General features: G+C 37.6%; 1 long non-coding RNA gene across 1 annotated transcript; it reads left to right on the top strand.

Moving 5' to 3' along the window:
* The first annotated feature begins 9 nt into the window (after nucleotides 1–9).
* LOC148223311 (uncharacterized) lies at nucleotides 10–5,622 on the top strand. The gene is made up of 3 exons (XR_015804428.1): nucleotides 10–212; nucleotides 1,797–2,015; nucleotides 2,552–5,622. It is a non-coding gene; the product is annotated as an uncharacterized LOC148223311 (long non-coding RNA).
* The last annotated feature ends 9,794 nt before the right edge of the window (nucleotides 5,623–15,416 follow it).

The following is a 15,416-nucleotide window of genomic DNA, read 5'->3' as shown; positions in this document are numbered from 1 at the left end:
GCCTGCCAAGTGCTTCAAAAGCAGCCTGCCAAGAGGCTGCCTGCTAAGCAACCGAGAAAGGGGATGGTCGGGAATATGAGGGCAAAGGTAATTAATTAGATTGAGAGTAATTGTGTTAATATGCATTATTTTTAGATGGGCAACAAGAGGCAAGATCAATTCAAACCAAATGAACTCTTTAGAAGACTCCAGTAAACTCTGAGAACTGGAAGGTAAGTTCTCATGGGAAACATGGCTAGAGCAGAAGGAATTCGGTAAAGTTGGCACTCCTTAAAGAAATTATCTTTAGGGTGCAAACACAAACAATCCTACACAATAGGAGGATAGGAAATATAGTCAGAGATCAACTTGGCTACTTGGCTAAGCAGCATGGTCTTCAATGACCTGAAACACGAGAAGAAAATGTACAGAAAGTATGAAAGAATAACACTAGATGCTGAAGCAAAGTCACAAAGGATAAAGCACAAATTTAGCTGCAAAAAGCAATAGGATATAGCAAGAAAAATCTGGAAGGAAAATCTAGAAGGAAAAGAAAAACCTAGTGAGAGTTCACTTGTGGAAGGCTGATGTATATTTTCCATCATTCTTCATAAAAGGGTGAACTGTAATTACCTGAATAATAACTAAACTTAGAAAGAATCTATCTAAAATAGGGAAAAAACAGGGTTAAAATAGTTCACATAATCCTGAAGTGTACCAGTACAGCGTGTCTCCAGGACAGCTCTCTCGTTGTTGTCAATGCCCCGAGTGTCCCTGTACTGACACAGGAGCCCACAGCCCTGACAGATACAGGTGGCTCCTTCTTAGGCTGCTGAAGAGGTGAAATAAATGCTGCACATAGCGAGGCCTGAGCCTGAGGAAGTGCATGTTAAGGTACCTTGGCAACAGAGAGAAGCAAAGTCAGATCTGTTAGCTTTGTCTGAACACTCTCAGAAGTTGTGTGAGAAATGTGTGAAGTGGTGAACACAATGCTCATCTTTATAAAGACAAGAAATGAAGAAGAGATCCATTCTGGGAAAATACTAGAAAAAATGAAAATATGGATTATTCATAAAAGGTTGGAGATAGCTGAGCTACATTGCTTTGTATTTTTTGGCATGTTGGCTATTAATTTCTGTAACATGGCAAGAAGACTTACAAATAGAGAAGCAGTAGGTCACACAATATTTTTTAATTTTAATAATGTTATTGGCATTACAGCATTGACTCGTAAAATTTTCAAAAGTGTATTAAAGTGAAACTATTTCCGGAAGAGTGAAAAACAACCTGGGCATAGGGAACTAACAAGGAAAACAAAACTAAGCAAAAAACCCCAAAACCACAGCTCAAGATTAGTTTTTAATAATTCACTATCAAACTCAAAAAATATAATCAGTAAGATTCTAGCTGGGTCCATTCTAGGAAAAGTAATGGTGCAGGTAATTAATGATTTGGATAAAGGAATAATCCTTCCACCTCATAGATAAAAATAAGCCCATGTAAACAATAAACTCATTGCATGATACATTAAATTCAGAATGCTTTTGATAAATAAGATAAATTATCTGTAGGAGAAAACACACTAAAATGCACTTGTGTTTACACGAGGTTCTAAGGGCAAATAACAGCTCATAAAAATGCGGCAGCCATTCTGCCAAAAGAGAGATAAGAGGGTTACCAGTCAATCACAAGTTATTCACAAATAGGTAGTGTTTCATCATATCAAGAATGGAAACTGCACATTAGGAAGAGAAACTGCTTTGATTGCATATTTGGTTGATGCATTAAGGAATACCTCCTATTATATTTCTGTCTAGCAACCAGTAACTGTGTCCTGTTCAAGCAAAACTGTTCCAAGAGAAGGCAGACCAACTGGAAAGAGTCCAGGGAAAAGCAGAGAAAATGGTCACTTGTCTTGGGAAAAAAGAAAAGCCACAAGAAAGAGAGATTGAAAGAACTGGGGTTACTCAGTTTAAAGAACAGAAGAACAACTAAACACAAGAAAACTATCATCTACATAAGTTACCTCTAGGGAGGTAAGGAGGGATTATATTTTTTTTATCTGTAGTGGATAAAGTGATGACTATGACAAACTATGTCACTGAAAATTATGCTATATCTTAAGAAAATCTTATTACCAATAAAGACAATAAGGTATTTTTTTATTTCCGAGGTAGAGTTAAATCTCTTTTGGAGCTTCAGAATGCACAAGATGAAGTCTTGAGGTCTTTTCCAGTCTCTTTTAAGTCTGTGGTTCATCCTGTTGTATAATTTAGATGCCCCATCTTACCTCCCTACAAAAACTACATTTATCAAAGTTTTCATGCTAAATTATACAAAGCTAGGCTATTATTTCAATATAGTGACTCTGAACCAACGAAGCCACCATGGAGCTTAACACAGCCCAGACTGGCACGATGTCACTTTTTTTTTCCTACTGTAAATCCCATCAGCTGTCATAAGAAATGTGAAGCTTTGGCAAAAGGACTGCTATCTTTCAGAAAGTAGTATATCTGATATTTGATGGCTGTACACTGCTGTTTCAGCTGTAAGAAATGTGTTCTTTCCTCAGGATTCCAATGGAGTCTGCTAGAGAAGTCTTCTTATCTGCTGCAGCCTGCCCTTCCATTGAGCTACTCCACAGACTCCTAACAAGACACAGAGGTCGTTTGCCTCAGGGGCCACTTATTACGATGAGAGATGAAAGACACAGAACTGAGTGAAATGAGACGTGGGCTGAAAATATGGAGACACTTTGTTAGAGGGCTGCAGAATCAGGTTGCTTCATCTAAGAATTTTTTCATGTGCTCATTCTTTGTATTAATCAAAATTCCAGATCACACAAGTTTAATAACTTGGCAGAAAAGTGCCTGCCTTCCACCAAGGATCCAATTCTGTCAAAGTACAGACATCCTTGGCCAAAGAACTGTTTCATATGGATGACCAGCTCACAGAAATTCTCATAAGGGATGTTTGTTGCAGTAGTGCATTACAGAAGTTCCAAGGACATGTGACTCCATTGCCAGCAAATACCAGTGCTGGCCATTACCTGTACTGCCTCTGCAATTCACTTATAGACACATGTTCAGGTGATTTTGTACAGAAAAAAAATCTCCTTGAAGCAGTTTTAATCTTGCAGAAAAATCACATTTCTCACATTTTATAAACTATTTGAACCAGGAAAATCCATTTGATACTCCTTCTGGACTTCTATTGAACTCTGCATTTGTCTAAAATAAACAAGATAATCTGTTTCTGCAAAACATATGTTTCAAACTCAGAGTAATATCCAGTATAGCATGAAATTCGTGCATACTCTATAATAAAATACTGGAGGAGTCATAAAACAAATTTTTGTTTCCATAAATTCATTAGCCTACGATTTTTCTCTGGGTAAACTTTTCAGATTTTGCTGAAGTAAACTTGTGGTGAAGGCTAGGTATTTCACCTCAAATAAGGCTGAGAAGAAAAGAACAAATTAACTAAATCATTCATTTATACTATCAGAGTTTAAAAACTTAATAAATCAGGGAAAAACTTTACATCTAAAAGCAATGTCTGACTCCTTGTTTGAGCAACGATGACCACATCCATCTAAACCCACAAGGCAACATTAGTGACTGAGTCCATGGTCCATTGAAATTAAGATGTAATAAAAAATTTTATAAGCTTTATAAACAGTCCAAATTGCCAAGTTCCAGTATATGAAGCACTGGTTATCACAAGTGGAAAATCCAGTTCCCTCAAAGATAAAAGATGTCAGTGATATATTTGGATGTGAGATAGACTTTTTTGACAGTGTGTAATTGGTTTATAATATCAGTGTTTTATAAGGCTTCAAAGATGAGAGATGTTAAACTATGCTAATTAGTAGCAACACTATTTAAAATTAAGTAATAAGTCGGATAAACTTCAGTTTTCTCACAACTTCTACTCTTTCAGAAAGAAAAGAAACAATAGCAGCATCTGGATTTTGAATAACTAATGCAGCCTTGGAAAAGCAATTCTGCATGAAACCTTGCAATGAAACTCTCTGAAAAGACCATCAATTCGAAATTAATGACATTTTCTTCCCCCTCAGATCCTACTTTAGCCTGGATACAGTAATACCAATAAGACATGGCTTTTAATGGCCCTTGTAACAGTTATTTAAGGAACAGGCCGTGGTACCGTGTTGTGCAGACGTGGCGAGCTGTGCCTGTGCCCAGCTGTGAGCCAGGGCTCACTCGCCATGGCAGAGCACAGTGAGGAATATCCACAGGAATGAGGAGGGAAGATGGTGGAAGCACTTTGTGCAGTCACTACTCTGCAGCACTTTTAGAACTATCTCTTGCTTTGTCCACACAGGCGTGACTAAATGTACAAAGCATGTCTCTGTTACACATTTACATGCTTGCTCAGAAAATCTGCCAATACTGCTCACAAGAATTTCTAACTAGTGAAGCATTCCTTGTATATGTGGAGCCCAAAGAGGAAAAATCCCCCAAGGTGATCCTTCATTTCAGTTTTCTTTGCTTCAAACTTAGAACTACTTGTATCTTTCAAAAGACCAAAATTAAAAAAAATATTTAAGAAGAGTGTGGAATAGAAGAAATAGAAGAATCTATTAATTTGTATTGTCAATTGGCAACCCCCATCCAAATGCTACAAGAGCTGGAAAAGAAAAAAAAGCAATTTACTGCTTGCAAAATAATGTAGTAGAACTCATCCTACAGGTAAAAGTGCTCAGAAGTTTATGATTTTTATTGTGGAAAGATTTCCCAAGCAGCTTCAGGTTTTGTAAGAATCCAAAGGGAAAGAGTATTTTAGAAATAATATCAAAAATAAAATGACAGTAAAGAAACTCGTGAGCACTTCTGTATTTTCTGTATGCTTTTATGAATAAGAGTCCCTGCACTAGCAAAAAAATAGGTTCATACATCATACTGATAGATAAAAAAATCAGAAATTTTAAAGGGCAAAAAATCTCTTGCCTTAAGAGGCTTTTCTAAGGTTTTGAGGCCAAGAGTTTTAGATATCAATGAAGAAACTGAAGAAGTTACATAAGATTGTGTTCTGGTTTTTGATCAAAGCAGATCAAACAATACAGAAAATGTAGAATGTAATAACCCATGAAGTTCAAATCAGTCTATAAACAATATCAACATTCCTTCTTTAACTACTACTTTAAATCTATTATCTAAAAAACATTTAGCTTTTTATGTGATTTGTGTATCTCCTTTACATGGATAGTTACAGATAATATTTCCCAGGTAATAAGACTTAATCCTGGATATCTGGCTTAAAATCTGCATTTATTCCACCCCCGCAATTAAGGCAACATAACAAAAAACTAACAATCCACATGAAAGTGTTAGCAACTGCAAAATTATTTCTGCATCTGAAGAGATCAGTTGAAAAACCAATTACCCTTGAGATCACTAAACCTAAATCAGAACTCCGAATCTTTTAAAACACAAACAGAAAACACAAAAGTTTTAATTTACTAACAAAACACTGAAGTAAAAAAAAAATAATCTTACTACTCTTCTGAAAGGAATAGATAATAAAAAGAAGTACCTTTACAACCTTTTCTGTCTCTGGAGCTTTCTGTGGGATACAGCTTTGTGCAACTCTGGCTGAGTTTGCTGCTTTCTGTTTACATAATGCCTTAGCTCAAATAAAAAGAAGGTGTATCCTTGAATACTATACTTTCAGCATGACACATTGTGGTCGTTCTTCAGCAAGGAAGTGTGAATTTTTTATTAGCAATATTTGACTTCTGCTTCAAAAGCAGCGTGGCAAGAGGGGTGAGGGAGGGGATTCAGCCCCTCTGCTCTGCTCAGGTGAGACCTCACCTGCAGGGCTGCATTCAACGCTGGACCCCCCAACTCAGAAAGGACATGAACCTATTGGACTAGTCCAGAGGAGAGCCACAAAGGTGACCAGAGGGCTGGAGCAGCTCTCCTGTGAAGACAGGCTGAGAGGGTTGGCATTATTCAGTGTGGAGAAGAGAAGGCTACGGGGAGACTGAATTTCAACCTTCCAGTACTTAAATGGACACTGGAAAAAATATTTATAAGAAAGATGAGGACATACTTTTCAATAGGACCTGTAGTGATAGGACAAGGGGCAATGTCTTTTAACTGAAAGAAGGTATATTTAGACTAGACATAAGGAAGGTGATTTTTATTATGAGGGTGGTGAGACACTAGTACAAGAAGCCCAGAAAATTTGTGTATGCCTTGTCTCTGGATGTGTTCAAGACCAGGTGGGATGAGGCTTTGAGCAACCTGATCTAGTGGAAGGTATCCCTGCCCATAGCAGGGTAGTTGGAACAAGATGATCATTAAGATCCCTTCCAACTCAAACCATTCTGATTCTATGAAAACAGGTGTTGAACTCTAACAAACATGTAAATAGAAGATGGGCCTATCCTATGCACAGCAACCTGTGTCTTGTGACAGCATCTTTGTCATGGGCAGGGGGGGATTGGAAAAGGTAAGGTGGACTTTGAGCCTTATTTATTTCCTACTGAAACTAACAACAACTTGAGCTAATGAAAGTTTTAAGTCTAATTTGACTTACAGTAATTGGTATTAGAAAAATTTGGTATTAGAAAAAGAAGGGGAGGGGTGGGTTCTTAGGCTCATATTTTTATGAGAAGGATGGGACAACATGTTTGTGGTACAGGAAAGGAACAAGCAGATCATGTTGCAGATGTGGGGGAAATAAGCAAATGCTGTTATTTTTACAGAATAACTTGGTGCCAACTGAAGAGAATCTTTCTATCTCAATCTTTTAAAACAACTCTTTGGTGGAGCTGTTTTTTGTTTCGTTTTTTTAATTTATTGCTGCTTCTACTTGTGTGGGAAAAGAAGGTATAACAAAGAGAAAAAGTGCCCATATTTTCAACTGTGTTGCCTTGTGTTACCACATCCCACAGCTTCTGCAAATTTGGAAAATCCAGCTTGTCACTGACTTAGAGATTTTTTAGAGAGATAGAAAGCACCACAATACAGATGTAGTACCATGGAGACCTGTGCCCAGAACAATATTTGCACCTCCTGGTTCATGTCACGGATTTATGAGAGTTTCTTAGTGGAATTACTGAAAGCTTTAGTTTGGGGAAAACATTCCTAGATCTAATGGGGCAAGAGACTCTGGTTTTCTAGGCTAGTTTCTTGCAGAACTCTTGTCTGATTTAGTTACCACTTGAAACTAGATACATATGTTTGGACTAAAACACACTTCTCCAAAAAGCACCCAACCCTGATTAAAATGTTTTTAACAATAAGGAATCCATCTTCTGTTCTTCTGTCTTAACTCACAATCACTTTCCTAATAAAAATTGTCACTTTGTTCCCAGCTTGAATTTGTGAAAACTCAGTCACCAGCCCTGGAATCTTGTTAAACATTTCTCCAGCCAGATTGAACCAACTTCTGCCATCAAGCTTTGTTCTGCATAGTAGAATACAGAAAGGAATAGAAATAAACAGAGAGCATCTGGTAACTTTGAAATGTACTTTACATAAACACATTTCAGTTATTTTGGTTATTCTCATGGTCCTCCCCAGTCTTAAGTATCATCCATAAAGTACAAGCAGAACTACTGCAGCTGGTGCCAGGAAAGATCATGTATCAGTATCACAGAGGAAAGTTTCATTCAGTCAGTATTTGAAATGCAGTATTTTCCCAGAATACAACACACTGGAGCCTAGAGGAATGGATGCATGCTCTCTTGTCAAATGATGGCTTGTGGCAGGCATTAGTCTTTACAGTCTTGTATCCTTTACCTTCTAAAACAGTGACCTGCAATATAGTACATTTGATCTTGCTTTGAAAATATCAAATAAACTTAGTTTTAATTGTAAAAAAGTAACAAGTGAAAATCAAACTTGAACTTTTTCAGTCTGAACAACATTTGGGAAAGATTCTAAGTTAGAGATTCTTAAAACACTAAAAAGTTGTACAAGTTTACAGTAGGAGTAGCTATATGCCCTTTACCTCCATATGTGGATAAACATTAACGTACTTACATGGTTGTTCAGCCACATAATAATATCACTTACATGCAAACCACTGTATTATTTGTCCCAAGTAAACTGATGAAAATGGCTGATACATATTTAAATCTCCTGGAGATAAATTTCTAAGTGCAGGTGTGTCTCAAACAAACATTTGGTGGGGAAAAACCTTGGTCACAGTTAAATAGGGTGATCTTCAGCACTTGATCTAGGGATAAGATTTTCCATGTAAAAAATGAAATTACAATAATACCCACATATGTTACTGATATGTTTGAGTGTTGAGGCAAATAGCTGAATGATAGGGTCTCCTAATAAAATACCAGCAAGACCTCTGGAAGCAGATAGCAGGAATAGTGATCGGGCTGCATTCTGGGAATAAGCACTCTTAATCATTGGATGGTTGATATACCAGCTAGCTTTTCCATAACTCTAAACGATATAAAATTGATTATTTAAATAACCAATGCAAAATTAGGTTTGTTCTCATTATTTTATAAGCAAACTCCTTCAAAAGTCTTGAAAAGAACCCAAACCAAAAAGGCAAGAAGTCAAGCACACACACGCACACATGACCCCAAAACAAAATGGTTGATGCTGTGATCTGAATTTGGAAGAGAAATTTTTTCTCTCTTGATGGGAGAAAGGAAGGAAAGTAACTTACACTTGTTACACATGAAAAAGCAATATTCAATAAAGAACATACAAAGCAAAGGAAAATATGCCTAGAAACCTTCATGATTCATCAGTTAATATGGGTCAGAAAAATAAAACTCACAATTAGACTGTTGCCCTTTACACGCCAGTTATTCACAGTGCTCTTCTCACACCTTAATAACTGCAGTCTTTCCTTGCTGTAATGAGTATATTCAGAAGTCTGACATATTACATCCACTGCCTACATCTCCTTTCAATCCTTCATTTCAATCACACCACACAGCAATTGCTTTTCTGTGTTCTGAAGAGCCAGTATATCTTTGCTGTGTTCATCAGAAGTGCTCTCTCAGCAGCAAGATTTCCAAGCTGGTACTGTCTTACTGATACTTCTGGAGTTGAAGAAAATGAAATCAATAGCATTCCTCTTAACTTAGATAATTTATTTTGTCAAAGGTATCGGATCAGTACAGCACAATCTACTGTTGGAAAGATTAATGTTCCATTTTATTTTTCTGCTTTAATTACTTCCATCCTTTAAAATCTTGAAAAAGAAATGTAAAAGCTGAAGCTGTTAGGCTTAAAGAAGAGAAGACATAGTCTTCAAGGAAAAACAGCTTTGCAAAGAAAAGGAAATAATCTCTTGTCTTTGGAAGGACTGAGAAATAATGTGTGTGTACCACAGTGAGAAACTTCAGTTAGATATTAGAAATAAATATTTTGTGATAATGTTGTTAAACTCTGGCAAGAGGCTGTCTAGGTAGGCTGCAGTTTCTCTGCCAGCTGGGGTTTTTGTGGCTGATCTGCATGTCTCCCTTCTCTACTCTCTGTCATCCTCACGATGTGGTTTTCTTGGTTCTCAGTGCTTCCTCTCCTGAAAGACAAGAGCTGATGAGACCCAGCCCTCTGCATGAGAGGGTCAGCCCTGGTTTTCACTTTCATGAGGGAGAAAAAGGGATTTTTTTTGCTGTTCTTAGCTCCAGCCTATGCAGCCACACAGTACAGCAGCCGCAGAGCTGCCTCTGGAGCACCATCATTACCCTCTCTCGTAAAGTTTTGTTCTGCCCTGGTAACCTAAAACAGAGGCCAAAATTCTGTTCTGTTGTGGCAAGTCCGTGCACACACCCACACACACGCTGGGGTTGCTGCCTTTTCATGCTTGACGGTGAGTACGCCACAGTGAGCACATCAGTGGCCGTGGACACACAAGAACAATGACTTTCTTCCTTGATGGAAACAACTGCTAAAAGAGTATTTCCAAAAGCCCAAAGCATACACATCAGAGAAAAATGAGGGTTTAGTTTTTCCTGGTTTTATGGGCATTTCTCAGTCAAGTCAGAGTCATGATTTTGTCAAAGATCACCTGTTTGCACGCTAATATGATTATCTCATCACATACCTCTACAGATGTGGATATAATTTTCTACTTGACAAATGCATTTTCTTCACCTCTTACATAATACACACCTCCAGGTATGTATTATGTAAGAGGTGAAGAAAATGCATTTGTCAGCTAGGCAGAAAAATTGGGATGTGCAGGTTATGAATGCCAAGGAAAAAAAGGATAGAAATTCTGTAATTGCCTACAGACTCCACAGAAGGCTTAAGACTGAGCCCATCGCAGTGAGGTTATAAAATGGAATAATATGGTTTCTCTTGTTCTAAGAGATCAGACCACTCTGAAATTTTCTAGCCACCAGAGCAAATGGAGAGCTGCTACAGAAAAGTATGGATGCAGTTCAATTCTTAAAGTTCAGTCATCTGTGACTCAACTGCAATAATTAAAATAGTGCTGGCACCGGTCAGTACAATAACTGACAGTGCTCCTCTAGCTGTAACAGAAATGTAGCAATCAAGAATGGGGATGTCAGAAGTTAGTGCAATCTTCTATTCCTTTATTTTACTTATTGAGTACTGATATAGTGTAGGTAAGCAGTCCTTGGATCCTAGCCTTCAGACCACAATTCTTTATCTACAAATTATCATTAATTCTTTTAAAAAACTAGTCTCCTCATTGTCTCAATTCCATCCACATTTTTTCCCCTAAACAGAGACCGAAGTTTCCTGACAGTCTCTATGCTCTATTGGGAATATCACATTCTCTGCTCAAATGCTGCCATTGTGCTGATAGGTAATAAGTCAAAGACTACTTAAATTAAAAAATGTCAGAAGGGTCCTCTGAAAGTCACCTGGTCCAACCCCCCACTCAAAATGGGACAATCACCAATACCAAACCACATCATCCACAGACTTGTCAAGACTTGAAAAACTGAAGCATAAGAAGGTAGAAGGTCCTGTATGAGGGTACTACTATAGCTTGCATGGTGTCAGTGTTCACTCATTGGGAATGTTTCCCCGAGATACAGCAACGCTAAGGAGACAAAAACCTTTGGACACTGTTCTGAACACACACATTTCTATGCTCTTGGCCTTGTAATACAATATGAGGGTGTTTGAAGCATCTGAGGTAAATAATCTCTTTGTTTATCTTTTGCAATACAGAATGAATGACAGCTTCCATTATTGGTATGTTTATGATTGCTTTGACAAAATCCCAGAGCAACGTGGATCGTTTAACACAAATCTGCCATGAACAACAAGGTGTATTAAGTTAAGCAACACTAAAAAATAGCTGTCTTTCTTCTCTGTTCCACAGTAAAGTCTTCACCCAAATAAATGCTCCAAATTAAGAGCTAAGGCCTCACGAAGAGTCACAGCTAATGTTTCACTGCTAGCAGAAGTGTTAGCTGTGAAAATAGCATAGTAGGGTTGAGAGTGAAATCAAAGATATGGCTGTCACCTAGAGCATCTGGAAACTGCAACCAGGAAGTTTTCCCTGACACTCAGAATAAGTTGTCCCACTGAGAAGGGATGAGTGCATATTCACTAAGTTCAGGCAGGAATTGTGCCTAATGAATCATAAAATAGTTTGGGTTAGAAGGGATATATAAAAGTTACCAGCTCCAGCTCTCATGCCATGAACAAGGACATGTTGAACTAGACCAGACTGATCAGAATCTGATCAAATTAAATCTTTCTGATAACCCTAATACACAAGGAAAGTAGTGCACCTATACCATCCCTGATAACAGTTGTATAGGCCTGGGCTCCTGACCACCTCCACTTGTCCTCATATGAGAGGACAGGATTTTTTATAGAGAAAATCCCTGCAATCTTCTTAGCATCAGCATGGTGATGTCTATTTCAGAGGCAGGAGAAGAGCTGCATATCTGACTCTCCTGGGACCCTTTCCATAACACCTTGCTGTACAGCTGAGAACAAACTGATGGGTTAAATAAAATTGTATTGACATTGTGCAATGCCAGCACTTACAGCCAGCTATGCTGATTGGCTTTCATAAAGTGTGCCTTGATTCCTTTCTTCTGCTTTGCAGTTTGAGAAAATTTACCACCAACTTTCCGATGGTATCTCAGTACAATGACATCAAATACACCATTGTGCAACCTGTTCTCAGATTCCAGTATGCATTTACGGGTTTTTACATTTACTCAGAGTTTTGGTAACTGGGAAAGAAATTTGCATTAAGTTATTTGTCTTAACTACATCCTGCCAGGAGTGATATGATTTTATAATGTTAAGCAGTGCTTAAACAGCACTGAAAATGTACAGCTTCTGAGGAGAAATGGAAGGGCTCTGGGAAGGCAAATCTTAAGGAAAATTTTTGGTTATCATCTCAAAACTGCCCTAGAAGCCAGAATATTTTAGAGATAAGGGACTGCAAGAATCCCTTCAAAGAAGTTCAGAGAATACTTCCTCTTCTTATGAGCTAAAGTTTCACAAAAGTAGTATTTTTCCCTGCTGCACAAAAGACTCCAACATTTGCAGAAGACTGGAAAAGGTGTGCAAGCACTGTGTAGTGTAATATATAAGCAACAGGTAATTGGGGAACAAAAAAAAAGATTTTTTAAATGATTTTGTTTAAATATTATCTTTCAACACCAATAATTGAATATCTCATAATAAAAAAGAATAGCCTGGGCTTTTGCCCACAACTTGCAAGAAAGCATTAGAGAGACTTGTCTTCAAAGAACTGCTGGTTCTTTCTTCCTATATCCTATTTTTGCTTATATTTTTGTAAAAGTAACAAAAAAAAGTAAATCAGGATAGATATTGCTGACTTTAATCCCTGCTCTCTCCTTCAGATTACCTCCTTCACACACCTAAAATTTTCCAACCAGAGAAAAATTACAGTAAGTCTGATTCAGATTTCAGGCCCTCTTTGCAGGGATTTGGCTGAATATTGATTTGGGAAGGCAGATGAAAACTACAGAAACAATGAGAGGAGAAACTGCACTAAACATAGGCCCTCCACACTCCAGGGAAAATCCTAAAGTAGTAAAACCCTGTAAGTGCCTACTGAAAAAGTATTAGCTGTGGAAAGTTACCTGGGAGTTTTCCTGTACTCAGGAATGCAAGATCTGTCTTCACTCACAGAACTAGACAATCTTCATCTCTAGATCTTGTGCCAGTTTTACTTCCTCCTACATGGCTCTTAACTCTGCTATCTGCCTGGAGATAAAAAGTGGGAATTTCAGGCATCTTGTCTTCTGGATGTGATACATATTCAGAAACTGCAGGTTTTTGGCTTCTCCTGGTCTAGCTATTCCATAAAATTCCATATTATGTGTAATAAAGAAAACAGATACATCATTTCAAAAGGTTTTGTACTCTAAATGAAACATTTGAACTTGTGGAAAAATATGGGTAGAAGCTGACTAATGGATGGTGACTCTTTTGTGTTTTTCTGACCATGTAGAACTTGGCACTGCATTTTCAGGAGAGTGAATCAGAAAAGCAGTTGTGGCACTCCAAATGGGCCCTTGTACTGCTGATCACTATTATCAGACAGTCACTTCACCATGGTTTTCTAGAAATAACCTGAGCTGGATCTTCTGGTATAAGACTGACTAATGATTGAGATTTTCTTGCAGACACTAAAGTGTTAGATTTAAAGCTTCCCTGATTAATCTATTATCTGTTCATCTATTAATCTATCATTCCCTGATTATCTAGGAGATATTGGCTAATTTTTGAGGAAGAAAACAAGAAATGTCTTGTTAACAGATGGAATAGAAGAATTTCAGATAAAGCAATCCATCTGTAGTGTCTTGGGAACCAATAACCCATCAGTTAAAAACGAAGTAGGAAAACAAAATCTACATCTTTATAATACAGTACATGTACTAATTTTACCAATCAAGGCCTTTTACCTAGGCTGGGCCAAAAAAGAGCTAAGGGAAGGGAGAGAATTAAAAGACAGCCACACTACTAGCATAAACTTCCATAAATCTACAGCTGAAAAGAATCCTTGGGCTAATTTCTCACTTGGTGTTGGAGACAAAGCCCTGCAAGCCCTGGTGAACACGGGCTCCCTGGGGCTGCAGCAGCCTCCAAACCCTCTCCATGCCAGCTCCCCCCTTCCTTGCAGTGCTGCAGCCACATGGATGAGGCTTACAGGGCTTTGGTTTCCCATGGAATGCCCACGAGCCCTTGCTCTCCTGTGTGCATGTGGTTAATCATTTTTGAAAAGCAACCTTCCCACAAAATTTCCTATCTGCTATTGGAGCTTTAATCACATTTGCTGGAGAAAGTAAGATAAATAGTGAATGGAAATAATCAAACTGCCTCCATAACTGCATATTTTCTTTACATTCAGCTTCTAACAGACCCTCGGCCCTCTGAAATGTTCAGTTTGCAATTCAAGTTTAAAATCTTTATTTTTTGTTCCTCGTCTTGTTTGCTCAGTGCCTTACTCCCACTGTTCTGCTGAAAAATGGGCGAGTGTGAGTAACTAAGCCAGAAATAACACATGCACCAAGCTGCTACAATTAATCCACCAGTTAGACTAATACAGTCCAATTTTAAATCTAGTTTTCCTGATTTTTCTGTATAAAACACTGTACTTTTAATCTATCACACCAAAACTTCTGCTCTGAATCGAAAACTTATAAGAAGGGTATATTTTTAACAGAGTTAAAAGACTGTAGGGGTAACCATGGAGCTTAGGACAGGATGAAGAATTGACAGAAATCTGGTACATCTTGCACTTCCACACATCGACAGCTGATCTGGGTCAATCGTGCCACTTACAGAAAGGAACAATTATCTTAACAACCTCTCTTCCATAAGAAAAAATATTATATGAGGCATTTTCAAATGTCATTTGATGATTCCCAAAACAGCTCCTACCATTTGCTCTCTGTAATGATTGGCTGACTCCTGTTCCTCGAAGATGTCAAAATTTAACAACCTGTTCTGTATTTTAACTTAAAAACTCCTGCTTCTCTTTTCCCCCCCTTCCCCTTTTTATTCATATTTTCACTGTTGCTTTTATATATCTGATATTGTTAAATAATAATTTTGCACCCACCTGACGAAAATTTAGAAAGGCCTCTAGTCTTTCCAACTTGTTTGTCACTGTCTCAAGCCTGCTTTTTTTCTAGAACATGTTCAGTTTTATTTTTTGTTTGCACAAGTAACATATCACAATATTTACATTTTGAATATTGCCAATTATATTTTAAGGAAGTTCAGTTCTCAAATTTTTATTGAAAACTACCTGATTTCAAATATTTTTAGCTATGCCAATTAAGAGTTTGGGCTTAACTTGCTAGTTTTAAAATATCTGTACTTTTTCTTCCATGGGGAATATTGGATTGTGGGTTCTCTACACTCAGTAGAAAATGGGTACAATTGTATCATTTTGCAAAACGTTTGAACTTATGGTAATAATATTGGGTACTATTTATAAGCAAT

Source organism: Sturnus vulgaris, chromosome 6 (assembly GCF_052056855.1).
Source record: "Sturnus vulgaris isolate bStuVul1 chromosome 6, bStuVul1.hap1, whole genome shotgun sequence".
Classification (NCBI taxonomy): domain Eukaryota; kingdom Metazoa; phylum Chordata; class Aves; order Passeriformes; family Sturnidae; genus Sturnus; species Sturnus vulgaris.
Note: the sequence above shows the minus strand (reverse complement) of the source record. Positions and strands in the feature narration are given on the sequence as shown.